A 23,817-nucleotide genomic window follows, 5' to 3' on the forward strand; every position below is an offset into this window, starting at 1 on the left:
TTTCGTACATTTTGTCATCAGTTGTCATGAAGAGGATGGACACCTAGCGTTTCAGCAGTACATGCTTACTGCTTACTGGCAGCGCTTGCGATTGCCAGGCCTCCGAGATGATTTTGCCAATATGCTTAGCCTGACATTTGAAAGAGAGGGTGTTGGCTAAGGTCACCTGTGTGAGCCATTTTCTTTTATACTGTTCCTGGATTTGCCGCCTTTATGTATGTTTCTTCTCTACACCAGGACTGAAGTTTCCGTATTTTTTTTTTTTTTTTTTTTTTTTTTTTTTTTTTTTTTTTTTTTTTTCCACAAAGCAGTCTACATTATATAGTCATGTTTTAGGATTTTAATTTCAGTAGTGTACTTCTTTTGAAGTGGCTGTGTTGTGGATGTTCCTTAATATTTTTTTTTTTTTTTTTCAATAGATATATTTGTTAGAGGAACGATAATTACGCTTTCATTTGCTCATAATGAAAAAAAAAAAAAAAAAAAAAAAGTGGTAGAGCACTGGTCTCGTAAACCAGGGGTCAAATAAAAAAACAAAAAAAAGGGGTATGATTCCTGCTTCGGGTGCAGGAGGTCCCGGGTTCAAATCCCGGACGAGCCCTTGCGTTTTGTGCAAACGTGTGGCAACTACCGTCATGCCGGCGGCTGTTCCGCGCATTTCCAGCCCTCCAGGTAAGCACAAAAACCAAGTAGCCGGTTCTGGAAGAGTTTCATGTATCATTTGAGCCGTCTGCACCCTGGTGGTGGGACGTTTGAAATTGATTTAAATGGTAACAGTAGAGATTGTAGTGCGACGAACAAGTGTTTCCGCCCGGAATCGAGCCGGGGACCACCTGCGTTATGATTCTTAAAAATATATAAAAAAAAAAAAAAAAGTTGGGAGAGCGTTAGACTGAAGATCTAAAGGTCTGTGGTTCGATCCCGGGTTTCGGCAGGTATTCGTTTTGATGCGACGCCAATGGAATTACTCTGCGTTTGTGATAATGCAACTACCGCTGACAACAAAAATGACTCTCTCCTGTAGCTGTTCTGGTTGTCTAGTGCATGCCATAAGAGGAACTCACTAGACAACTAACTCCCCTAGAAGCAAAAGAATTAAAAATATCCTACCGACTGCATTCCTTTTTCTGTGTCAGGTGGTGAAGAACGTCTTCAACGGAACCGTGAAATGAGCGAAAGCGTGGGAAACATTGCATTCGAAATGCTTGTGAATTTTCCAATTGCCCAGTGAGTGTCGACAAAACACGTAAATTCTCTGCTCCGACGTATGAGGCGTAACAACTAGTGCAATTTGTTGTTGCATCGTGTGCCAGCAGTCTTCGAGAGTGTGTTACGAGCTTAGCGTGATAAGTTTGTAGACAGCATGTAGGCGACGTTTTATTAGTAACGGCCCCATACAGCGATTGCACAACAGTAAAGGACATGAGTCAATGTATAGTTGTGCATTGTGGGAGGTTTTGCAGCCTCGTCTGAGCCCGGATAGCTCAGTTGGTAGAGCATTAGGCTTTTAACCTAAGGGTCCAGGGTTCAAGGCCCCGTCGAGGCGGAAATTTTAACACTTTGGTAGCGATTCGTCTGGTAGCGGTGGAAACGCTACGGAAAATAATGCAGTTACGCCGTTTACTGACACCACAGTGCTTTAAACGGTAGCAGTTGCATGTGTCGGGAGAACACCGCGCTAACGGCAGTCGTGGCCGAGTGGTTAAGGCGTCTGACTCGAAATCAGATTCCCTCTGGGAGCGTAGGTTCGAATCCTACCGGCTGCGTGCGATTTTGCGTACAGAGGAGCAAACATTTTCGCACACATGTGACATGCGTGGGCGAATGCGGGTGCAAACCAGTGACGCCATTCTCAACAAGACGAAAATTTCCGTTTTAAGAATACTGAGTTTTCGCGACGACCGCTGCTTACTGTGGCTATCGGTTCACCTCACACTGACACTGACGCTGGGACTGCAGAAAGCCGTCGCTGAGATCGTGAGTTCACAGATGTGCTCGAAAGTGATGGACAGAGCGAACATTTCATTTTCTTTTTAAGAATCGCAATTTCCATCACTCGAGTGCGGCCAAAGCAGTGGTGCAGCGTTTCTTTTCTTAAGATCTCGCAGCTGCTTGGAGGTATGTCGATCGTTTTAAGACGACAGAAAACTAGCGTCAGCGGTGCGTCAGTGGGAAGTCGGTGAAGTCGCCATCGGAGCCATAAGCCAGTAATTACGACATACGAATCACTCGCGCACCGCGCAGCTGTACGATAATGCTCGTGCGTGGGCCCGCATAGCTGAGTCGGTAGAGCGCTAGGTTTTCAACCAAAGGGTCCTGGGTTCAAGTCCCTGTCTGGGCGAAAATTAATACACTTTCGTAACGGCTAATGGAAACCCTACAGAAAAGAGTGAGGCCACGCCGTTTTCTGCCATCAGATTGCTTCTAAAGATGGCGGTTTCAGTTGTCGGGAGTCGCTTCCGCCACCGGCAGTCGTGGCCGAGTGGTTAAGGCGTCTGACTTGAAATCAGATTCCCTCTGGGAGCGTAGGTTCGAGTCCTGCCGACTGCGAAAATTTTCTCGCTCTCAAAAGGCGGACGTTCAGCTGCATCCTAGCAGTTGCGTCACTACTAAACACGTGGGTCACCAGCAATGTGCAGTGCTATTTGATCCAGGGCGCAGCGTTACAGTCGCGCCCAGAAGCCGCAGCTCATCTCCGCGTCTCACAGCCGTCCACCTGGTGTTAGTACAAGTGTCGCCTCACTGGGCAGTGCAGATGTGTCCATTTTAGCTTGCAGACGATGACGTGTAGCAATTTATGAGCTAACGCAAGTCGTATGTTTTACCGTGTGTATCTGCTAGATACTGCCTCTCATACGGTGGAGAGACTCACTCCTTCTTGTGTCTCGTTCTCCGCACACGAGTTGCCCCTGGCATCGATATAGCACGGGTTTTCTAGCGTCAGCGAAGTCAATATTACACGAATCGAGTCGACATGTTTGCTTGTTACGATGACGGAAGAAGAAGAAATGTGTGTGGAACTTCACTGCATCGGCTGCTCGCCTTTCAGCGCCCCTGTGTCTTATCAGACGAAGGTGACTGTGAAATTGGCAACGAGGCAGAGGTTAACGAACACATGCAAATGGCAACCTTCGACGTCAGCCGAAATAGCTCAGTTGGGAGAGCGTTAGACTGAAGATCTAAAGGTCCCTGGTTCGATCCCGGGTTTCGGCAGGTATTCGTTTCGATGCGACGCCAATGGAATTACTCTGCGTTTGTGATAATGCAACTACCGCTGACAACAAAAATGACTCTCTCCTGTAGCTGTTCTGGTTGTCTAGTGCATGCCATAAGAGGAACTCACTAGACAACTAACTCCCCTAGAAGCAAAAGAATTAAAAATATCCTACCGACTGCATTCCTTTTTCTGTGTCAGGTGGTGAAGAACGTCTTCAACGGAACCGTGAAATGAGCGAAAGCGTGGGAAACATTGCATTCGAAATGCTTGTGAATTTTCCAATTGCCCAGTGAGTGTCGACAAAACACGTAAATTCTCTGCTCCGACGTATGAGGCGTAACAACTAGTGCAATTTGTTGTTGCATCGTGTGCCAGCAGTCTTCGAGAGTGTGTTACGAGCTTAGCGTGATAAGTTTGTAGACAGCATGTAGGCGACGTTTTATTAGTAACGGCCCCATACAGCGATTGCACAACAGTAAAGGACATGAGTCAATGTATAGTTGTGCATTGTGGGAGGTTTTGTAGCCTCGTCTGAGCCCGGATAGCTCAGTTGGTAGAGCACTAGGCTTTTAACCTAAGGGTCCAGGGTTCAAGGCCCCGTCGAGGCGGAAATTTTAACACTTTGGTAGCGATTCGTCTGGTAGCGGTGGAAACGCTACGGAAAATAATGCAGTTACGCCGTTTACTGACACCACAGTGCTTTAAACGGTAGCAGTTGCATGTGTCGGGAGAACACCGCGCTAACGGCAGTCGTGGCCGAGTGGTTAAGGCGTCTGACTCGGAATCAGATTCCCTCTGGGAGCGTAGGTTCGAATCCTACCGGCTGCGTGCGATTTTGCGTACAGAGGAGCAAACATTTTCGCACACATGTGACATGCGTGGGCGAATGCGGGTGCAAACCAGTGACGCCATTCTCAACAAGACGAAAATTTCCGTTTTAAGAATACTGAGTTTTCGCGACGACCGCTGCTTACTGTGGCTATCGGTTCACCTCACACTGACACTGACGCTGGGACTGCAGAAAGCCGTCGCTGAGATCGTGAGTTCACAGATGTGCTCGAAAGTGATGGACAGAGCGAACATTTCATTTTCTTTTTAAGAATCGCAATTTCCATCACTCGAGTGCGGCCAAAGCAGTGGTGCAGCGTTTCTTTTCTTAAGATCTCGCAGCTGCTTGGAGGTATGTCGATCGTTTTAAGACGACAGAAAACTAGCGTCAGCGGTGCGTCAGTGGGAAGTCGGTGAAGTCGCCATCGGAGCCATAAGCCAGTAATTACGACATACGAATCACTCGCGCACCGCGCAGCTGTACGATAATGCTCGTGCGTGGGCCCGCATAGCTGAGTCGGTAGAGCGCTAGGTTTTCAACCAAAGGGTCCTGGGTTCAAGTCCCTGTCTGGGCGAAAATTAATACACTTTCGTAACGGCTAATGGAAACCCTACAGAAAAGAGTGAGGCCACGCCGTTTTCTGCCATCAGATTGCTTCTAAAGATGGCGGTTTCAGTTGTCGGGAGTCGCTTCCGCCACCGGCAGTCGTGGCCGAGTGGTTAAGGCGTCTGACTTGAAATCCGATTCCCTCTGGGAGCGTAGGTTCGAGTCCTGCCGACTGCGAAAATTTTCTCGCTCTCAAAAGGCGGACGTTCAGCTGCATCCTAGCAGTTGCGTCACTACTAAACACGTGGGTCACCAGCAATGTGCAGTGCTATTTGATCCAGGGCGCAGCGTTACAGTCGCGCCCAGAAGCCGCAGCTCATCTCCGCGTCTCACAGCCGTCCACCTGGTGTTAGTACAAGTGTCGCCTCACTGGGCAGTGCAGATGTGTCCATTTTAGCTTGCAGACGATGACGTGTAGCAATTTATGAGCTAACGCAAGTCGTATGTTTTACCGTGTGTATCTGCTAGATACTGCCTCTCATACGGTGGAGAGACTCACTCCTTCTTGTGTCTCGTTCTCCGCACACGAGTTGCCCCTGGCATCGATATAGCACGGGTTTTCTAGCGTCAGCGAAGTCAATATTACACGAATCGAGTCGACATGTTTGCTTGTTACGATGACGGAAGAAGAAGAAATGTGTGTGGAACTTCACTGCATCGGCTGCTCGCCTTTCAGCGCCCCTGTGTCTTATCAGACGAAGGTGACTGTGAAATTGGCAACGAGGCAGAGGTTAACGAACACATGCAAATGGCAACCTTCGACGTCAGCCGAAATAGCTCAGTTGGGAGAGCGTTAGACTGAAGATCTAAAGGTCCGTGGTTCGATCCCGGGTTTCGGCAGGTATTCGTTTTGATGCGACGCCAATGGAATTACTCTGCGTTTGTGATAATGCAACTACCGCTGACAACAAAAATGACTCTCTCCTGTAGCTGTTCTGGTTGTCTAGTGCATGCCATAAGAGGAACTCACTAGACAACTAACTCCCCTAGAAGCAAAAGAATTAAAAATATCCTACCGACTGCATTCCTTTTTCTGTGTCAGGTGGTGAAGAACGTCTTCAACGGAACCGTGAAATGAGCGAAAGCGTGGGAAACATTGCATTCGAAATGCTTGTGAATTTTCCAATTGCCCAGTGAGTGTCGACAAAACACGTAAATTCTCTGCTCCGACGTATGAGGCGTAACAACTAGTGCAATTTGTTGTTGCATCGTGTGCCAGCAGTCTTCGAGAGTGTGTTACGAGCTTAGCGTGATAAGTTTGTAGACAGCATGTAGGCGACGTTTTATTAGTAACGGCCCCATACAGCGATTGCACAACAGTAAAGGACATGAGTCAATGTATAGTTGTGCATTGTGGGAGGTTTTGTAGCCTCGTCTGAGCCCGGATAGCTCAGTTGGTAGAGCACTAGGCTTTTAACCTAAGGGTCCAGGGTTCAAGGCACCGTCGAGGCGGAAATTTTAACACTTTGGTAGCGATTCGTCTGGTAGCGGTGGAAACGCTACGGAAAATAATGCAGTTACGCCGTTTACTGACACCACAGTGCTTTAAACGGTAGCAGTTGCATGTGTCGGGAGAACACCGCGCTAACGGCAGTCGTGGCCGAGTGGTTAAGGCGTCTGACTCGAAATCAGATTCCCTCTGGGAGCGTAGGTTCGAATCCTACCGGCTGCGTGCGATTTTGCGTACAGAGGAGCAAACATTTTCGCACACATGTGACATGCGTGGGCGAATGCGGGTGCAAACCAGTGACGCCATTCTCAACAAGACGAAAATTTCCGTTTTAAGAATACTGAGTTTTCGCGACGACCGCTGCTTACTGTGGCTATCGGTTCACCTCACACTGACACTGACGCTGGGACTGCAGAAAGCCGTCGCTGAGATCGTGAGTTCACAGATGTGCTCGAAAGTGATGGACAGAGCGAACATTTCATTTTCTTTTTAAGAATCGCAATTTCCATCACTCGAGTGCGGCCAAAGCAGTGGTGCAGCGTTTCTTTTCTTAAGATCTCGCAGCTGCTTGGAGGTATGTCGATCGTTTTAAGACGACAGAAAACTAGCGTCAGCGGTGCGTCAGTGGGAAGTCGGTGAAGTCGCCATCGGAGCCATAAGCCAGTAATTACGACATACGAATCACTCGCGCACCGCGCAGCTGTACGATAATGCTCGTGCGTGGGCCCGCATAGCTGAGTCGGTAGAGCGCTAGGTTTTCAACCAAAGGGTCCTGGGTTCAAGTCCCTGTCTGGGCGAAAATTAATACACTTTCGTAACGGCTAATGGAAACCCTACAGAAAAGAGTGAGGCCACGCCGTTTTCTGCCATCAGATTGCTTCTAAAGATGGCGGTTTCAGTTGTCGGGAGTCGCTTCCGCCACCGGCAGTCGTGGCCGAGTGGTTAAGGCGTCTGACTTGAAATCAGATTCCCTCTGGGAGCGTAGGTTCGAGTCCTGCCGACTGCGAAAATTTTCTCGCTCTCAAAAGGCGGACGTTCAGCTGCATCCTAGCAGTTGCGTCACTACTAAACACGTGGGTCACCAGCAATGTGCAGTGCTATTTGATCCAGGGCGCAGCGTTACAGTCGCGCCCAGAAGCCGCAGCTCATCTCCGCGTCTCACAGCCGTCCACCTGGTGTTAGTACAAGTGTCGCCTCACTGGGCAGTGCAGATGTGTCCATTTTAGCTTGCAGACGATGACGTGTAGCAATTTATGAGCTAACGCAAGTCGTATGTTTTACCGTGTGTATCTGCTAGATACTGCCTCTCATACGGTGGAGAGACTCACTCCTTCTTGTGTCTCGTTCTCCGCACACGAGTTGCCCCTGGCATCGATATAGCACGGGTTTTCTAGCGTCAGCGAAGTCAATATTACACGAATCGAGTCGACATGTTTGCTTGTTACGATGACGGAAGAAGAAGAAATGTGTGTGGAACTTCACTGCATCGGCTGCTCGCCTTTCAGCGCCCCTGTGTCTTATCAGACGAAGGTGACTGTGAAATTGGCAACGAGGCAGAGGTTAACGAACACATGCAAATGGCAACCTTCGACGTCAGCCGAAATAGCTCAGTTGGGAGAGCGTTAGACTGAAGATCTAAAGGTCCCTGGTTCGATCCCGGGTTTCGGCAGGTATTCGTTTTGATGCGACGCCAATGGAATTACTCTGCGTTTGTGATAATGCAACTACCGCTGACAACAAAAATGACTCTCTCCTGTAGCTGTTCTGGTTGTCTAGTGCATGCCATAAGAGGAACTCACTAGACAACTAACTCCCCTAGAAGCAAAAGAATTAAAAATATCCTACCGACTGCATTCCTTTTTCTGTGTCAGGTGGTGAAGAACGTCTTCAACGGAACCGTGAAATGAGCGAAAGCGTGGGAAACATTGCATTCGAAATGCTTGTGAATTTTCCAATTGCCCAGTGAGTGTCGACAAAACACGTAAATTCTCTGCTCCGACGTATGAGGCGTAACAACTAGTGCAATTTGTTGTTGCATCGTGTGCCAGCAGTCTTCGAGAGTGTGTTACGAGCTTAGCGTGATAAGTTTGTAGACAGCATGTAGGCGACGTTTTATTAGTAACGGCCCCATACAGCGATTGCACAACAGTAAAGGACATGAGTCAATGTATAGTTGTGCATTGTGGGAGGTTTTGCAGCCTCGTCTGAGCCCGGATAGCTCAGTTGGTAGAGCATTAGGCTTTTAACCTAAGGGTCCAGGGTTCAAGGCCCCGTCGAGGCGGAAATTTTAACACTTTGGTAGCGATTCGTCTGGTAGCGGTGGAAACGCTACGGAAAATAATGCAGTTACGCCGTTTACTGACACCACAGTGCTTTAAACGGTAGCAGTTGCATGTGTCGGGAGAACACCGCGCTAACGGCAGTCGTGGCCGAGTGGTTAAGGCGTCTGACTCGAAATCAGATTCCCTCTGGGAGCGTAGGTTCGAATCCTACCGGCTGCGTGCGATTTTGCGTACAGAGGAGCAAACATTTTCGCACACATGTGACATGCGTGGGCGAATGCGGGTGCAAACCAGTGACGCCATTCTCAACAAGACGAAAATTTCCGTTTTAAGAATACTGAGTTTTCGCGACGACCGCTGCTTACTGTGGCTATCGGTTCACCTCACACTGACACTGACGCTGGGACTGCAGAAAGCCGTCGCTGAGATCGTGAGTTCACAGATGTGCTCGAAAGTGATGGACAGAGCGAACATTTCATTTTCTTTTTAAGAATCGCAATTTCCATCACTCGAGTGCGGCCAAAGCAGTGGTGCAGCGTTTCTTTTCTTAAGATCTCGCAGCTGCTTGGAGGTATGTCGATCGTTTTAAGACGACAGAAAACTAGCGTCAGCGGTGCGTCAGTGGGAAGTCGGTGAAGTCGCCATCGGAGCCATAAGCCAGTAATTACGACATACGAATCACTCGCGCACCGCGCAGCTGTACGATAATGCTCGTGCGTGGGCCCGCATAGCTGAGTCGGTAGAGCGCTAGGTTTTCAACCAAAGGGTCCTGGGTTCAAGTCCCTGTCTGGGCGAAAATTAATACACTTTCGTAACGGCTAATGGAAACCCTACAGAAAAGAGTGAGGCCACGCCGTTTTCTGCCATCAGATTGCTTCTAAAGATGGCGGTTTCAGTTGTCGGGAGTCGCTTCCGCCACCGGCAGTCGTGGCCGAGTGGTTAAGGCGTCTGACTTGAAATCAGATTCCCTCTGGGAGCGTAGGTTCGAGTCCTGCCGACTGCGAAAATTTTCTCGCTCTCAAAAGGCGGACGTTCAGCTGCATCCTAGCAGTTGCGTCACTACTAAACACGTGGGTCACCAGCAATGTGCAGTGCTATTTGATCCAGGGCGCAGCGTTACAGTCGCGCCCAGAAGCCGCCATTCCGGCTTTCGCTGTCGCCACGGTCGGACGTGCTAGCTGGTTGCTCCGCGTCGTCGGTGTCGTTGCCAGTGTTTACTGTTTGCCGTCGTGTGTTTCTGTGTACTGAGTGATTCACGTGCATTGTACTTTTTTGTGGTCGTCCTTTTCGTCAGCAAATTGCCGATCTTGTACGGGATTCGGGCTTGACCGGATTCCATACAGCTGCAGCGCCATGTCTACCACCATCCGGAAAAACACCCTGGTTTTTGGCTTTGACAAGGATACCCGCCGAGTTCAACCGACCGCCCTCGAGATTCATGACTGGCTAACCGAGGTAATATGCATCGCTTCTGATTCTGTGCACACCACCCAGTTAGATTCTGATCGTTATTGCGTGTTTGTCAAGTTTCTCAGTCCAGTAGCAGTTGAACGACTTCTTGAAAAAATCGGCAAACAAGTCCCTTTTGTTCATCGCGACGGCACCACTAGTATGGTTACTGTAACACGTGCCGATACCTCGATTCAGACAGTTCGAGTCCTTAACTTGCCCATAGAGATTGACAACGCTAAAATTAAAGATGCACTTTCTAAGTTTGGTGAGGTTAAAGAAATTGTCAACGAAAAGTGGTCGTCTCGCTACAAATTACAATGTTTCAATGGGATTAGATCTGTGGACATGGAAGTAAAAATGAACATTCCTTCTCACATCACAGTTGATGGTTATAAGGCTCACATTATATATTCTGGTCAAGCCCCCACCTGCCATATCTGCAATGAACTGGGCCATCTTCGCCAGGACTGCCCCCGCCGAGTTTTTGTCTTAAAAAATAATCTCCAGCCGCGGCGTAGATTAACACTTAACGAGGTAATGGCAGTAGAAACTTCTGGTTCTTCTGCGCACCCTGATGTTGATGCTCCCCAGGCAACTACCTCCGAGACTCCGCCCATAACCGCTGATGCGTTTCCACCACTCGTAGGACGGCAAACTGCTGTGCCAGTTTGTCTTGAAAGTGAATCTCAGCAAAAGAAAAGGCCGCTGGAACGTAGTGATGAGCATTCAGATGAGGAAGTATCTCACACGACTCCTGCAGCCCGGAAACCAAAACCATCAATCGCGGAGGATTTAGTACCAGATGATGTTATGCGGGTCGATTTTGAAGCCAGTGCGGATGGACTTGAGGGGATGCCGAATTCTGAGACGCCGGGTCATGAACAGGAACCTCCAATTTTGAGTGCCGCGCCCGAAGGACAACAGCCGCTACAACGCGCACACAGTGAGGAAGTGTTGTGTCAACAACGCGCTACAGCTGACGCCCGACAACAAGCTTAGGGCGGAAGTAAACAAGTGAAAGTGTTTAGCAACCTGCCAGCTGCCGGCGGCAGTGCTGCGACAACGACACGACCGCGTCTCAAAGAATCCACAAAAACGTCGGGACCTCAAAACGCCACACGACGAAGGCTCAATCCACAGCCAAATCTCTCCGCTCCTCGCAACAAAGGAAATTCCACTTCCTCGCAAGCGGATGTAGTACCCCGAAATATTAGTTATGAAATTGTGAGGGAACGATCCGGTGATGACAACAGCAAAGAACTCGGCGAAGCCCATCCTCCACAGTAGTAATTCCATTGGTACAAAGTTTGTTCCATGCTGTCGCCTAAGGTTGCAAAGCTTCTTCGTGTTTTTTCTGTCCTTTTACCCGGTTATGGTTCGCAGCATTCACTGTGTCGTTTTTGCTACAACCGGCCTATGATTCGTAGTGTATCACTTGTTATGGTTTCTATTTCGCTTCTTGATCCAATAATCCTCTCATGTCTGCTCACATTATACCTTTTTTAATCCTGCAGCCGGCACTCTTGAGCTCGATGCCATCGTTTTGTTATACTTTTACATCTCATTACCTATATGCTACAGGCCTATACTATCACTTCCCTTAATATCAATAGGATTACGTCAGAGTTAAAACTTGCTTTATTAAAACAATTTTTGTTTGACTCTGGTACAGATATTGCCCTTTTACAAGAGGTTGCAACATGGCAGCTTAACATTCCCGGCTATGTTGCAATAATCAATTTCGCTCCTGAATTCAGTGCTGGCACAGCGATTTTAGTCAGGGAAGGAATACCTCTAACCGATGTCGAAAAGTTAGACTCTGGACGGGGCATAGGCGTGAATATCATGGGCGTCAGTGTAATCAATCTGTATGCACCATCTGGAAGTACTCGGCGCGCTGATAGATCGAAGTTTTTTAAGGAGGATATCATTTACTTACTGCGGAGAGACTCTCCAAACTTGATCATTGCAGGCGATTTTAATTGTGTATTGCACCATAAAGACCAATCCCCCAATTTTAATTATTCCCCTGAATTAAACTTTCTTGTCTCCCAAATGAAACTGAGGGACGCGTGGGAAGTTAAGTACCCCACGCTTGTGAAATACACGCACATTTCACATAATTCCAGTAGCAGGATTGATAGAATCTATACGTCAAGTCACATAGTGAGGAATTTGCTACAAGTGGAAATCACTCCAGTCAGCTTCTCTGATCACTGTAGTGTGAGTGCCTGCATCAACTTAGACCGGCAACCCACTCACTGGTTTAGGAATCAGTGGAGCATGAATGTCGGCCTTTTAACAGACGACGAGCTCGAGGTCGAATTAAAGACAGCTTGGGAATTTTGCTTGCGCTCTGTACACAATTTTCCGAGTGTTTTGGAGTGGTGGACCCGCAAGGCGAAGCCCAAATTACGGAAAGTAATTATATCTTATAGTATAGAGAGATCTCGGGCAGTTCACCGTACAATGGAATTTTACTACATGGTCTTAAGGGATTTGTATGATCAGGCAGATGGCTCAGACAGGCGCTTGTCCGACATCAAGAAAATTAAAGCGACATTATTAAGCTTAAAGAGAAAACAACTGGAGGGTCTTAAACTTAAGTCAAAAGCCAGATCTGTTAGCGAGGACGAAACGGCTGCGTTATATCATCTAATTAAACATCGCAAGAACCGACGACGGATATTCATGGACGAACTTAAATTAGAAAACGGTACTGTCCTCACTGTGCAAAACGAGATAATCAGAGAAATCCATAGGTATTACAGTGCCCTGTATGAGGCAGAAGCAACGCAAGAGGACGATTTGGATGAGTTATTTGCGTTTACAACCTCCACAATTACTGCCGACGACAACGCTAGCTTATTTTCAGCTTTTAGTCCGGATGAAGTTCTTGAAATAATTCGTGGCTCCCCTAAAAGTAAATCGCCGGGCCCTGATGGCCTTCCGATTGAATTTTATCAACGATATTGGAGTATCATAGGTGATAAGTTGACACAAGCCGTTAACGACGTACTGCGGGGAAAGTTTGTACCATTAGAACTTAAAGAATGTAAAATCGTGTTGATTCCTAAAAATAAGGGATGTAAAAAGATTAACAACTTCCGGCCGATTTCTCTTCTTAATTCAGATTATAAGATTATCGCGAGAGCTTTAAACAATCGAATGATGCCGTTGACCGCAAACATAATTGGGCAACAGCAAACTTGTGCTTATAGGCGATCAATATTTCAGACTACAGCACAATATAGAGATATCGTCGCTCTGTCGTCTGCCAGCACCATTAATTGCGGCCTCCTTTTTGTCGACTTTTATAAAGCATTTGATAGTGTCAGCCATAAATACCTCTTCGAAACGATGCGGAGGATGGGCTTCGGGCACGACTCCATCGCTGTCGTGCGCAATATGATCACTGGTCTGGCCGCCACGATCTCCGTCAACTGCCAGCTCACAAGACCAATTACCATCGCAAGGGGTGTCCCCCAAGGAAGCCCCCTTTCCATGTTGCTCTTTGTCATCTCACTAGAACCATTGCTGCGGCTAGTACAAGAGCACATGACGGGCATAACGATCGCCGGGAAGAAAACTGCAGTTGGGGCATATGCTGATGATGTCGGCATCGTCGTGAGGAACAGGGATGACGTGATTCAACTGGAGGCAGACCTCAGAAACTATTGTTCCGCTTCTGGCGCAAAAATGAATGAAACTAAAAGCAAATTTCTACGTATAAGGGGACTTGACGATGTCGGCCTAGAATGGGCTACCCATGTTACGGCACACAAATCTCTTGGGACGATACTGACGGTCCCTCCACAAAGGATGATAACGGCAAATTGGCGGGATGTCTCGTTCAAAGTCAAGGGTGCTTTAATAGATAACGTTTATCGCAGTATGGACCAATTTCAGAGGGTTAAATTTATAAATACATGTATCCTGTCGCGAGCCTATTATGTGGCACAGGTCTTTCCAATCCCTACTGTCATAGCCAAACAGATAATGAGCAAGTTGACCAATTTTCTGTGGCGGGGGGAAATATTTCGAGTTGACGTGAAGACTGTGACCCTCGACCCTCTGCATGGCGGTATGGGTCTGACCGATCTGAACGCCAAAGCAATGGCTTTGTACATTAAACGGATGACATCCTTAATCCAAAACTACTCTGACACCCTTACGGCAAAGTTGTTTGAGGCAGTCGCGCCGAAGAGCGTAGAGCCGCCGATCAATGTGCAGACGATCGACTACCAGCTCTCCCACATCCGCACATATTATCTGGAAAAGAGCTACTTGAGCGAGGTCCTTCCCCAACGTCGACCCTTAACTGCCAAGGACATTCTGGAGCACAGGAAACAATATGAGGGCAAGAACAAAATCGAACAACAGCACATTGGAGTCAATTGGGATGTCCTGTGGGTGAACATCAGCAGCAGTGTACTTCCGTCCTTGGTCAGGTCGACATGGTACAAAACGGTTAACAACATTATTAGCACAAATGAGCGCCTGCATGCGATTGGGCTAAGCGACACAGCCCATTGTCCAGATTGTCACCAAGTGGATACTGTGCCCCACAGATATACTTGCAGTCACCGCATGCGCAATTGGCAATGGGTTCGTCAAAAAGTCGCCCTTATAACTAGGACTTCTGAAAATAACATCGACACGAACTTACTGCACAGACCAGACGTCAAATATTTTCCGCCAACTAAAAATAATGCCGTCATGTGGCTGTTGGGCCAATATACAAGTCATGTCTTCAATCGGCTGACGGGCGAAGATTACAGCGAGTTTCAGTTACACATGGAAACGGAATATACTAAAATTAGAAACTACGCGGATCACCGTCGCAAGTACGGTAATATGCTTCATATTGCATTCAATAGAACAGGTATTGGATAGCAGTTCGAGCTCTAAAACCTTCACCCGTTTATGTATCAACCGAATGAGCTGGCTCCAATCCCATATTGGTGCTTTTCCAAAAAAAAAAAGGACTAATAAATAAATAAATAAAATAAATAAATAAAAAAATTAAAAAAATCAATGTTCCTTTACAATCAATGTGAGTGATGACGGGTATGAGGGCGGCACCGTGGCCAGGCCTCGGACTAATTGACCCCTGCCCTCCTTGCCGCCATCTGCCTGCCCCGCTCGTAAAAAGAAAAAAAAAAAAAAAAGTTGATAGAGCACTTGCAAAAAAAAAAAAAAATAAAAAATAAAGGAAAAAAAAAAGATGGTAGAGCACTTGCCGCGAAAGGCAAAGGTCCCGAGTTCGAGTCTCAAAAAATAAAAAAAAAAAAAAAATAGCTCAGTTGGGAGAGCGTTAGACTGAAGATCTAAAGGTCCGTGGTTCGATCCCGGGTTTCGGCAGGTATTCGTTTTGATGCGACGCCAATGGAATTACTCTGCGTTTGTGATAATGCAACTACCGCTGACAACAAAAATGACTCTCTCCTGTAGCTGTTCTGGTTGTCTAGTGCATGCCATAAGAGGAACTCACTAGACAACTAACTCCCCTAGAAGCAAAAGAATTAAAAATATCCTACCGACTGCATTCCTTTTTCTGTGTCAGGTGGTGAAGAACGTCTTCAACGGAACCGTGAAATGAGCGAAAGCGTGGGAAACATTGCATTCGAAATGCTTGTGAATTTTCCAATTGCCCAGTGAGTGTCGACAAAACACGTAAATTCTCTGCTCCGACGTATGAGGCGTAACAACTAGTGCAATTTGTTGTTGCATCGTGTGCCAGCAGTCTTCGAGAGTGTGTTACGAGCTTAGCGTGATAAGTTTGTAGACAGCATGTAGGCGACGTTTTATTAGTAACGGCCCCATACAGCGATTGCACAACAGTAAAGGACATGAGTCAATGTATAGTTGTGCATTGTGGGAGGTTTTGCAGCCTCGTCTGAGCCCGGATAGCTCAGTTGGTAGAGCATTAGGCTTTTAACCTAAGGGTCCAGGGTTCAAGGCCCCGTCGAGGCGGAAATTTTAACACTTTGGTAGCGATTCGTCTGGTAGCGGTGGAAACGCTACGGAAAATAATGCAGTTACGCCGTTTACTGACACCACAGTGCTTTAAACGGTAGCAGTTGCATGTGTCGGGAGAACACCGCGCTAACGGCAGTCGTGGCCGAGTGGTTAAGGCGTCTGACTCGAAATCAGATTCCCTCTGGGAGCGTAGGTTCGAATCCTACCGGCTGCGTGCGATTTTGCGTACAGAGGAGCAAACATTTTCGCACACATGTGACATGCGTGGGCGAATGCGGGTGCAAACCAGTGACGCCATTCTCAACAAGACGAAAATTTCCGTTTTAAGAATACTGAGTTTTCGCGACGACCGCTGCTTACTGTGGCTATCGGTTCACCTCACACTGACACTGACGCTGGGACTGCAGAAAGCCGTCGCTGAGATCGTGAGTTCACAGATGTGCTCGAAAGTGATGGACAGAGCGAACATTTCATTTTCTTTTTAAGAATCGCAATTTCCATCACTCGAGTGCGGCCAAAGCAGTGGTGCAGCGTTTCTTTTCTTAAGATCTCGCAGCTGCTTGGAGGTATGTCGATCGTTTTAAGACGACAGAAAACTAGCGTCAGCGGTGCGTCAGTGGGAAGTCGGTGAAGTCGCCATCGGAGCCATAAGCCAGTAATTACGACATACGAATCACTCGCGCACCGCGCAGCTGTACGATAATGCTCGTGCGTGGGCCCGCATAGCTGAGTCGGTAGAGCGCTAGGTTTTCAACCAAAGGGTCCTGGGTTCAAGTCCCTGTCTGGGCGAAAATTAATACACTTTCGTAACGGCTAATGGAAACCCTACAGAAAAGAGTGAGGCCACGCCGTTTTCTGCCATCAGATTGCTTCTAAAGATGGCGGTTTCAGTTGTCGGGAGTCGCTTCCGCCACCGGCAGTCGTGGCCGAGTGGTTAAGGCGTCTGACTTGAAATCAGATTCCCTCTGGGAGCGTAGGTTCGAGTCCTGCCGACTGCGAAAATTTTCTCGCTCTCAAAAGGCGGACGTTCAGCTGCATCCTAGCAGTTGCGTCACTACTAAACACGTGGGTCACCAGCAATGTGCAGTGCTATTTGATCCAGGGCGCAGCGTTACAGTCGCGCCCAGAAGCCGCAGCTCATCTCCGCGTCTCACAGCCGTCCACCTGGTGTTAGTACAAGTGTCGCCTCACTGGGCAGTGCAGATGTGTCCATTTTAGCTTGCAGACGATGACGTGTAGCAATTTATGAGCTAACGCAAGTCGTATGTTTTACCGTGTGTATCTGCTAGATACTGCCTCTCATACGGTGGAGAGACTCACTCCTTCTTGTGTCTCGTTCTCCGCACACGAGTTGCCCCTGGCATCGATATAGCACGGGTTTTCTAGCGTCAGCGAAGTCAATATTACACGAATCGAGTCGACATGTTTGCTTGTTACGATGACGGAAGAAGAAGAAATGTGTGTGGAACTTCACTGCATCGGCTGCTCGCCTTTCAGCGCCCCTGTGTCTTATCAGACGAAGGTGACTGTGAAATTGGCAACGAGGCAGAGGTTAACGAACACATGCAAATGGCAACCTTCGACGTCAGCCGAAATAGCTCAGTTGGGAGAGCGTTAGACTGAAGATCTAAAGGTCCATGGTTCGATCCCGGGTTTCGGCAGGTATTCGTTTTGATGCGACGCCAATGGAATTACTCTGCGTTTGTGATAATGCAACTACCGCTGACAACAAAAATGACTCTCTCCTGTAGCTGTTCTGGTTGTCTAGTGCATGCCATAAGAGGAACTCACTAGACAACTAACTCCCCTAGAAGCAAAAGAATTAAAAATATCCTACCGACTGCATTCCTTTTTCTGTGTCAGGTGGTGAAGAACGTCTTCAACGGAACCGTGAAATGAGCGAAAGCGTGGGAAACATTGCATTCGAAATGCTTGTGAATTTTCCAATTGCCCAGTGAGTGTCGACAAAACACGTAAATTCTCTGCTCCGACGTATGAGGCGTAACAACTAGTGCAATTTGTTGTTGCATCGTGTGCCAGCAGTCTTCGAGAGTGTGTTACGAGCTTAGCGTGATAAGTTTGTAGACAGCATGTAGGCGACGTTTTATTAGTAACGGCCCCATACAGCGATTGCACAACAGTAAAGGACATGAGTCAATGTATAGTTGTGCATTGTGGGAGGTTTTGCAGCCTCGTCTGAGCCCGGATAGCTCAGTTGGTAGAGCATTAGGCTTTTAACCTAAGGGTCCAGGGTTCAAGGCCCCGTCGAGGCGGAAATTTTAACACTTTGGTAGCGATTCGTCTGGTAGCGGTGGAAACGCTACGGAAAATAATGCAGTTACGCCGTTTACTGACACCACAGTGCTTTAAACGGTAGCAGTTGCATGTGTCGGGAGAACACCGCGCTAACGGCAGTCGTGGCCGAGTGGTTAAGGCGTCTGACTCGAAATCAGATTCCCTCTGGGAGCGTAGGTTCGAATCCTACCGGCTGCGTGCGATTTTGCGTACAGAGGAGCAAACATTTTCGCACACATGTGACATGCGTGGGCGAATGCGGGTGCAAACCAGTGACGCCATTCTCAACAAGACGAAAATTTCCGTTTTAAGAATACTGAGTTTTCGCGACGACCGCTGCTTACTGTGGCTATCGGTTCACCTCACACTGACACTGACGCTGGGACTGCAGAAAGCCGTCGCTGAGATCGTGAGTTCACAGATGTGCTCGAAAGTGATGGACAGAGCGAACATTTCATTTTCTTTTTAAGAATCGCAATTTCCATCACTCGAGTGCGGCCAAAGCAGTGGTGCAGCGTTTCTTTTCTTAAGATCTCGCAGCTGCTTGGAGGTATGTCGATCGTTTTAAGACGACAGAAAACTAGCGTCAGCGGTGCGTCAGTGGGAAGTCGGTGAAGTCGCCATCGGAGCCATAAGCCAGTAATTACGACATACGAATCACTCGCGCACCGCGCAGCTGTACGATAATGCTCGTGCGTGGGCCCGCATAGCTGAGTCGGTAGAGCGCTAGGTTTTCAACCAAAGGGTCCTGGGTTCAAGTCCCTGTCTGGGCGAAAATTAATACACTTTCGTAACGGCTAATGGAAACCCTACAGAAAAGAGTGAGGCCACGCCGTTTTCTGCCATCAGATTGCTTCTAAAGATGGCGGTTTCAGTTGTCGGGAGTCGCTTCCGCCACCGGCAGTCGTGGCCGAGTGGTTAAGGCGTCTGACTTGAAATCAGATTCCCTCTGGGAGCGTAGGTTCGAGTCCTGCCGACTGCGAAAATTTTCTCGCTCTCAAAAGGCGGACGTTCAGCTGCATCCTAGCAGTTGCGTCACTACTAAACACGTGGGTCACCAGCAATGTGCAGTGCTATTTGATCCAGGGCGCAGCGTTACAGTCGCGCCCAGAAGCCGCAGCTCATCTCCGCGTCTCACAGCCGTCCACCTGGTGTTAGTACAAGTGTCGCCTCACTGGGCAGTGCAGATGTGTCCATTTTAGCTTGCAGACGATGACGTGTAGCAATTTATGAGCTAACGCAAGTCGTATGTTTTACCGTGTGTATCTGCTAGATACTGCCTCTCATACGGTGGAGAGACTCACTCCTTCTTGTGTCTCGTTCTCCGCACACGAGTTGCCCCTGGCATCGATATAGCACGGGTTTTCTAGCGTCAGCGAAGTCAATATTACACGAATCGAGTCGACATGTTTGCTTGTTACGATGACGGAAGAAGAAGAAATGTGTGTGGAACTTCACTGCATCGGCTGCTCGCCTTTCAGCGCCCCTGTGTCTTATCAGACGAAGGTGACTGTGAAATTGGCAACGAGGCAGAGGTTAACGAACACATGCAAATGGCAGCCTTCGACGTCAGCCGAAATAGCTCAGTTGGGAGAGCGTTAGACTGAAGATCTAAAGGTCCCTGGTTCGATCCCGGGTTTCGGCAGGTATTCGTTTTGATGCGACGCCAATGGAATTACTCTGCGTTTGTGATAATGCAACTACCGCTGACAACAAAAATGACTCTCTCCTGTAGCTGTTCTGGTTGTCTAGTGCATGCCATAAGAGGAACTCACTAGACAACTAACTCCCCTAGAAGCAAAAGAATTAAAAATATCCTACCGACTGCATTCCTTTTTCTGTGTCAGGTGGTGAAGAACGTCTTCAACGGAACCGTGAAATGAGCGAAAGCGTGGGAAACATTGCATTCGAAATGCTTGTGAATTTTCCAATTGCCCAGTGAGTGTCGACAAAACACGTAAATTCTCTGCTCCGACGTATGAGGCGTAACAACTAGTGCAATTTGTTGTTGCATCGTGTGCCAGCAGTCTTCGAGAGTGTGTTACGAGCTTAGCGTGATAAGTTTGTAGACAGCATGTAGGCGACGTTTTATTAGTAACGGCCCCATACAGCGATTGCACAACAGTAAAGGACATGAGTCAATGTATAGTTGTGCATTGTGGGAGGTTTTGTAGCCTCGTCTGAGCCCGGATAGCTCAGTTGGTAGAGCATTAGGCTTTTAACCTAAGGGTCCAGGGTTCAAGGCCCCGTCGAGGCGGAAATTTTAACACTTTGGTAGCGATTCGTCTGGTAGCGGTGGAAACGCTACGGAAAATAATGCAGTTACGCCGTTTACTGACACCACAGTGCTTTAAACGGTAGCAGTTGCATGTGTCGGGAGAACACCGCGCTAACGGCAGTCGTGGCCGAGTGGTTAAGGCGTCTGACTCGAAATCAGATTCCCTCTGGGAGCGTAGGTTCGAATCCTACCGGCTGCGTGCGATTTTGCGTACAGAGGAGCAAACATTTTCGCACACATGTGACATGCGTGGGCGAATGCGGGTGCAAACCAGTGACGCCATTCTCAACAAGACGAAAATTTCCGTTTTAAGAATACTGAGTTTTCGCGACGACCGCTGCTTACTGTGGCTATCGGTTCACCTCACACTGACACTGACGCTGGGACTGCAGAAAGCCGTCGCTGAGATCGTGAGTTCACAGATGTGCTCGAAAGTGATGGACAGAGCGAACATTTCATTTTCTTTTTAAGAATCGCAATTTCCATCACTCGAGTGCGGCCAAAGCAGTGGTGCAGCTTTTCTTTTCTTAAGATCTCGCAGCTGCTTGGAGGTATGTCGATCGTTTTAAGACGACAGAAAACTAGCGTCAGCGGTGCGTCAGTGGGAAGTCGGTGAAGTCGCCATCGGAGCCATAAGCCAGTAATTACGACATACGAATCACTCGCGCACCGCGCAGCTGTACGATAATGCTCGTGCGTGGGCCCGCATAGCTGAGTCGGTAGAGCGCTAGGTTTTCAACCAAAGGGTCCTGGGTTCAAGTCCCTGTCTGGGCGAAAATTAATACACTTTCGTAACGGCTAATGGAAACCCTACAGAAAAGAGTGAGGCCACGCCGTTTTCTGCCATCAGATTGCTTCTAAAGATGGCGGTTTCAGTTGTCGGGAGTCGCTTCCGCCACCGGCAGTCGTGGCCGAGTGGTTAAGGCGTCTGACTTGAAATCAGATTCCCTCTGGGAGCGTAGGTTCGAGTCCTGCCGACTGCGAAAATTTTCTCGCTCTCAAAAGGCGGACGTTCAGCTGCATCCTAGCAGTTGCGTCACTACTAAACACGTGGGTCACCAGCAATGTGCAGTGCTATTTGATCCAGGGCGCAGCGTTACAGTCGCGCCCAGAAGCCGCAGCTCATCTCCGCGTCTCACAGCCGTCCACCTGGTGTTAGTACAAGTGTCGCCTCACTGGGCAGTGCAGATGTGTCCATTTTAGCTTGCAGACGATGACGTGTAGCAATTTATGAGCTAACGCAAGTCGTATGTTTTACCGTGTGTATCTGCTAGATACTGCCTCTCATACGGTGGAGAGACTCACTCCTTCTTGTGTCTCGTTCTCCGCACACGAGTTGCCCCTGGCATCGATATAGCACGGGTTTTCTAGCGTCAGCGAAGTCAATATTACACGAATCGAGTCGACATGTTTGCTTGTTACGATGACGGAAGAAGAAGAAATGTGTGTGGAACTTCACTGCATCGGCTGCTCGCCTTTCAGCGCCCCTGTGTCTTATCAGACGAAGGTGACTGTGAAATTGGCAACGAGGCAGAGGTTAACGAACACATGCAAATGGCAACCTTCGACGTCAGCCGAAATAGCTCAGTTGGGAGAGCGTTAGACTGAAGATCTAAAGGTCCCTGGTTCGATCCCGGGTTTCGGCAGGTATTCGTTTTGATGCGACGCCAATGGAATTACTCTGCGTTTGTGATAATGCAACTACCGCTGACAACAAAAATGACTCTCTCCTGTAGCTGTTCTGGTTGTCTAGTGCATGCCATAAGAGGAACTCACTAGACAACTAACTCCCCTAGAAGCAAAAGAATTAAAAATATCCTACCGACTGCATTCCTTTTTCTGTGTCAGGTGGTGAAGAACGTCTTCAACGGAACCGTGAAATGAGCGAAAGCGTGGGAAACATTGCATTCGAAATGCTTGTGAATTTTCCAATTGCCCAGTGAGTGTCGACAAAACACGTAAATTCTCTGCTCCGACGTATGAGGCGTAACAACTAGTGCAATTTGTTGTTGCATCGTGTGCCAGCAGTCTTCGAGAGTGTGTTACGAGCTTAGCGTGATAAGTTTGTAGACAGCATGTAGGCGACGTTTTATTAGTAACGGCCCCATACAGCGATTGCACAACAGTAAAGGACATGAGTCAATGTATAGTTGTGCATTGTGGGAGGTTTTGTAGCCTCGTCTGAGCCCGGATAGCTCAGTTGGTAGAGCATTAGGCTTTTAACCTAAGGGTCCAGGGTTCAAGGCCCCGTCGAGGCGGAAATTTTAACACTTTGGTAGCGATTCGTCTGGTAGCGGTGGAAACGCTACGGAAAATAATGCAGTTACGCCGTTTACTGACACCACAGTGCTTTAAACGGTAGCAGTTGCATGTGTCGGGAGAACACCGCGCTAACGGCAGTCGTGGCCGAGTGGTTAAGGCGTCTGACTCGAAATCAGATTCCCTCTGGGAGCGTAGGTTCGAATCCTACCGGCTGCGTGCGATTTTGCGTACAGAGGAGCAAACATTTTCGCACACATGTGACATGCGTGGGCGAATGCGGGTGCAAACCAGTGACGCCATTCTCAACAAGACGAAAATTTCCGTTTTAAGAATACTGAGTTTTCGCGACGACCGCTGCTTACTGTGGCTATCGGTTCACCTCACACTGACACTGACGCTGGGACTGCAGAAAGCCGTCGCTGAGATCGTGAGTTCACAGATGTGCTCGAAAGTGATGGACAGAGCGAACATTTCATTTTCTTTTTAAGAATCGCAATTTCCATCACTCGAGTGCGGCCAAAGCAGTGGTGCAGCGTTTCTTTTCTTAAGATCTCGCAGCTGCTTGGAGGTATGTCGATCGTTTTAAGACGACAGAAAACTAGCGTCAGCGGTGCGTCAGTGGGAAGTCGGTGAAGTCGCCATCGGAGCCATAAGCCAGTAATTACGACATACGAATCACTCGCGCACCGCGCAGCTGTACGATAATGCTCGTGCGTGGGCCCGCATAGCTGAGTCGGTAGAGCGCTAGGTTTTCAACCAAAGGGTCCTGGGTTCAAGTCCCTGTCTGGGCGAAAATTAATACACTTTCGTAACGGCTAATGGAAACCCTACAGAAAAGAGTGAGGCCACGCCGTTTTCTGCCATCAGATTGCTTCTAAAGATGGCGGTTTCAGTTGTCGGGAGTCGCTTCCGCCACCGGCAGTCGTGGCCGAGTGGTTAAGGCGTCTGACTTGAAATCAGATTCCCTCTGGGAGCGTAGGTTCGAGTCCTGCCGACTGCGAAAATTTTCTCGCTCTCAAAAGGCGGACGTTCAGCTGCATCCTAGCAGTTGCGTCACTACTAAACACGTGGGTCACCAGCAATGTGCAGTGCTATTTGATCCAGGGCGCAGCGTTACAGTCGCGCCCAGAAGCCGCAGCTCATCTCCGCGTCTCACAGCCGTCC

At 48.4% G+C, this 23,817-nt stretch overlaps 29 non-coding genes across 29 annotated transcripts; all 29 read left to right on the forward strand.

Moving 5' to 3' along the window:
- Window positions 1-1,473: 1,473 nt before the first annotated feature.
- Trnak-uuu (transfer RNA lysine (anticodon UUU)) lies at window positions 1,474-1,546 on the forward strand. The gene has a single exon. It is a non-coding gene; the product is annotated as a tRNA-Lys (tRNA).
- A 138-nt stretch (window positions 1,547-1,684) lies between these two features.
- Trnas-cga (transfer RNA serine (anticodon CGA)) lies at window positions 1,685-1,766 on the forward strand. Its single transcript has one exon. It is a non-coding gene; the product is annotated as a tRNA-Ser (tRNA).
- Window positions 1,767-2,468: 702 nt separating this feature from the next.
- Trnas-uga (transfer RNA serine (anticodon UGA)) lies at window positions 2,469-2,550 on the forward strand. The gene has a single exon. It is a non-coding gene; the product is annotated as a tRNA-Ser (tRNA).
- A 590-nt stretch (window positions 2,551-3,140) lies between these two features.
- Window positions 3,141-3,213, forward strand: Trnaf-gaa (transfer RNA phenylalanine (anticodon GAA)). Its single transcript has one exon. It is a non-coding gene; the product is annotated as a tRNA-Phe (tRNA).
- Window positions 3,214-3,752: 539 nt separating this feature from the next.
- Trnak-uuu (transfer RNA lysine (anticodon UUU)) lies at window positions 3,753-3,825 on the forward strand. The gene has a single exon. It is a non-coding gene; the product is annotated as a tRNA-Lys (tRNA).
- A 138-nt stretch (window positions 3,826-3,963) lies between these two features.
- Trnap-cgg (transfer RNA proline (anticodon CGG)) lies at window positions 3,964-4,045 on the forward strand. Its single transcript has one exon. It is a non-coding gene; the product is annotated as a tRNA-Pro (tRNA).
- A 702-nt stretch (window positions 4,046-4,747) lies between these two features.
- Window positions 4,748-4,829, forward strand: Trnas-uga (transfer RNA serine (anticodon UGA)). The gene has a single exon. It is a non-coding gene; the product is annotated as a tRNA-Ser (tRNA).
- A 590-nt stretch (window positions 4,830-5,419) lies between these two features.
- Trnaf-gaa (transfer RNA phenylalanine (anticodon GAA)) lies at window positions 5,420-5,492 on the forward strand. The gene has a single exon. It is a non-coding gene; the product is annotated as a tRNA-Phe (tRNA).
- A 750-nt stretch (window positions 5,493-6,242) lies between these two features.
- On the forward strand, window positions 6,243-6,324 carry Trnas-cga (transfer RNA serine (anticodon CGA)). Its single transcript has one exon. It is a non-coding gene; the product is annotated as a tRNA-Ser (tRNA).
- A 702-nt stretch (window positions 6,325-7,026) lies between these two features.
- On the forward strand, window positions 7,027-7,108 carry Trnas-uga (transfer RNA serine (anticodon UGA)). The gene has a single exon. It is a non-coding gene; the product is annotated as a tRNA-Ser (tRNA).
- Window positions 7,109-7,698: 590 nt separating this feature from the next.
- Trnaf-gaa (transfer RNA phenylalanine (anticodon GAA)) lies at window positions 7,699-7,771 on the forward strand. Its single transcript has one exon. It is a non-coding gene; the product is annotated as a tRNA-Phe (tRNA).
- A 539-nt stretch (window positions 7,772-8,310) lies between these two features.
- Window positions 8,311-8,383, forward strand: Trnak-uuu (transfer RNA lysine (anticodon UUU)). Its single transcript has one exon. It is a non-coding gene; the product is annotated as a tRNA-Lys (tRNA).
- Window positions 8,384-8,521: 138 nt separating this feature from the next.
- Window positions 8,522-8,603, forward strand: Trnas-cga (transfer RNA serine (anticodon CGA)). The gene has a single exon. It is a non-coding gene; the product is annotated as a tRNA-Ser (tRNA).
- A 702-nt stretch (window positions 8,604-9,305) lies between these two features.
- Window positions 9,306-9,387, forward strand: Trnas-uga (transfer RNA serine (anticodon UGA)). The gene has a single exon. It is a non-coding gene; the product is annotated as a tRNA-Ser (tRNA).
- A 6,352-nt stretch (window positions 9,388-15,739) lies between these two features.
- Window positions 15,740-15,812, forward strand: Trnak-uuu (transfer RNA lysine (anticodon UUU)). The gene has a single exon. It is a non-coding gene; the product is annotated as a tRNA-Lys (tRNA).
- A 138-nt stretch (window positions 15,813-15,950) lies between these two features.
- Trnas-cga (transfer RNA serine (anticodon CGA)) lies at window positions 15,951-16,032 on the forward strand. Its single transcript has one exon. It is a non-coding gene; the product is annotated as a tRNA-Ser (tRNA).
- Window positions 16,033-16,734: 702 nt separating this feature from the next.
- Trnas-uga (transfer RNA serine (anticodon UGA)) lies at window positions 16,735-16,816 on the forward strand. Its single transcript has one exon. It is a non-coding gene; the product is annotated as a tRNA-Ser (tRNA).
- A 590-nt stretch (window positions 16,817-17,406) lies between these two features.
- Window positions 17,407-17,479, forward strand: Trnaf-gaa (transfer RNA phenylalanine (anticodon GAA)). Its single transcript has one exon. It is a non-coding gene; the product is annotated as a tRNA-Phe (tRNA).
- Window positions 17,480-18,018: 539 nt separating this feature from the next.
- Trnak-uuu (transfer RNA lysine (anticodon UUU)) lies at window positions 18,019-18,091 on the forward strand. Its single transcript has one exon. It is a non-coding gene; the product is annotated as a tRNA-Lys (tRNA).
- A 138-nt stretch (window positions 18,092-18,229) lies between these two features.
- On the forward strand, window positions 18,230-18,311 carry Trnas-cga (transfer RNA serine (anticodon CGA)). Its single transcript has one exon. It is a non-coding gene; the product is annotated as a tRNA-Ser (tRNA).
- A 702-nt stretch (window positions 18,312-19,013) lies between these two features.
- Window positions 19,014-19,095, forward strand: Trnas-uga (transfer RNA serine (anticodon UGA)). The gene has a single exon. It is a non-coding gene; the product is annotated as a tRNA-Ser (tRNA).
- Window positions 19,096-19,685: 590 nt separating this feature from the next.
- Trnaf-gaa (transfer RNA phenylalanine (anticodon GAA)) lies at window positions 19,686-19,758 on the forward strand. The gene has a single exon. It is a non-coding gene; the product is annotated as a tRNA-Phe (tRNA).
- Window positions 19,759-20,297: 539 nt separating this feature from the next.
- On the forward strand, window positions 20,298-20,370 carry Trnak-uuu (transfer RNA lysine (anticodon UUU)). Its single transcript has one exon. It is a non-coding gene; the product is annotated as a tRNA-Lys (tRNA).
- Window positions 20,371-20,508: 138 nt separating this feature from the next.
- Trnas-cga (transfer RNA serine (anticodon CGA)) lies at window positions 20,509-20,590 on the forward strand. Its single transcript has one exon. It is a non-coding gene; the product is annotated as a tRNA-Ser (tRNA).
- Window positions 20,591-21,292: 702 nt separating this feature from the next.
- Trnas-uga (transfer RNA serine (anticodon UGA)) lies at window positions 21,293-21,374 on the forward strand. The gene has a single exon. It is a non-coding gene; the product is annotated as a tRNA-Ser (tRNA).
- Window positions 21,375-21,964: 590 nt separating this feature from the next.
- On the forward strand, window positions 21,965-22,037 carry Trnaf-gaa (transfer RNA phenylalanine (anticodon GAA)). Its single transcript has one exon. It is a non-coding gene; the product is annotated as a tRNA-Phe (tRNA).
- Window positions 22,038-22,576: 539 nt separating this feature from the next.
- On the forward strand, window positions 22,577-22,649 carry Trnak-uuu (transfer RNA lysine (anticodon UUU)). Its single transcript has one exon. It is a non-coding gene; the product is annotated as a tRNA-Lys (tRNA).
- Window positions 22,650-22,787: 138 nt separating this feature from the next.
- Window positions 22,788-22,869, forward strand: Trnas-cga (transfer RNA serine (anticodon CGA)). Its single transcript has one exon. It is a non-coding gene; the product is annotated as a tRNA-Ser (tRNA).
- A 702-nt stretch (window positions 22,870-23,571) lies between these two features.
- Trnas-uga (transfer RNA serine (anticodon UGA)) lies at window positions 23,572-23,653 on the forward strand. The gene has a single exon. It is a non-coding gene; the product is annotated as a tRNA-Ser (tRNA).
- The last annotated feature ends 164 nt before the right edge of the window (window positions 23,654-23,817 follow it).

Source organism: Schistocerca serialis, unplaced genomic scaffold (genome assembly GCF_023864345.2).
Source record: "Schistocerca serialis cubense isolate TAMUIC-IGC-003099 unplaced genomic scaffold, iqSchSeri2.2 HiC_scaffold_1368, whole genome shotgun sequence".
Classification (NCBI taxonomy): Eukaryota; Metazoa; Arthropoda; class Insecta; order Orthoptera; family Acrididae; genus Schistocerca; species Schistocerca serialis.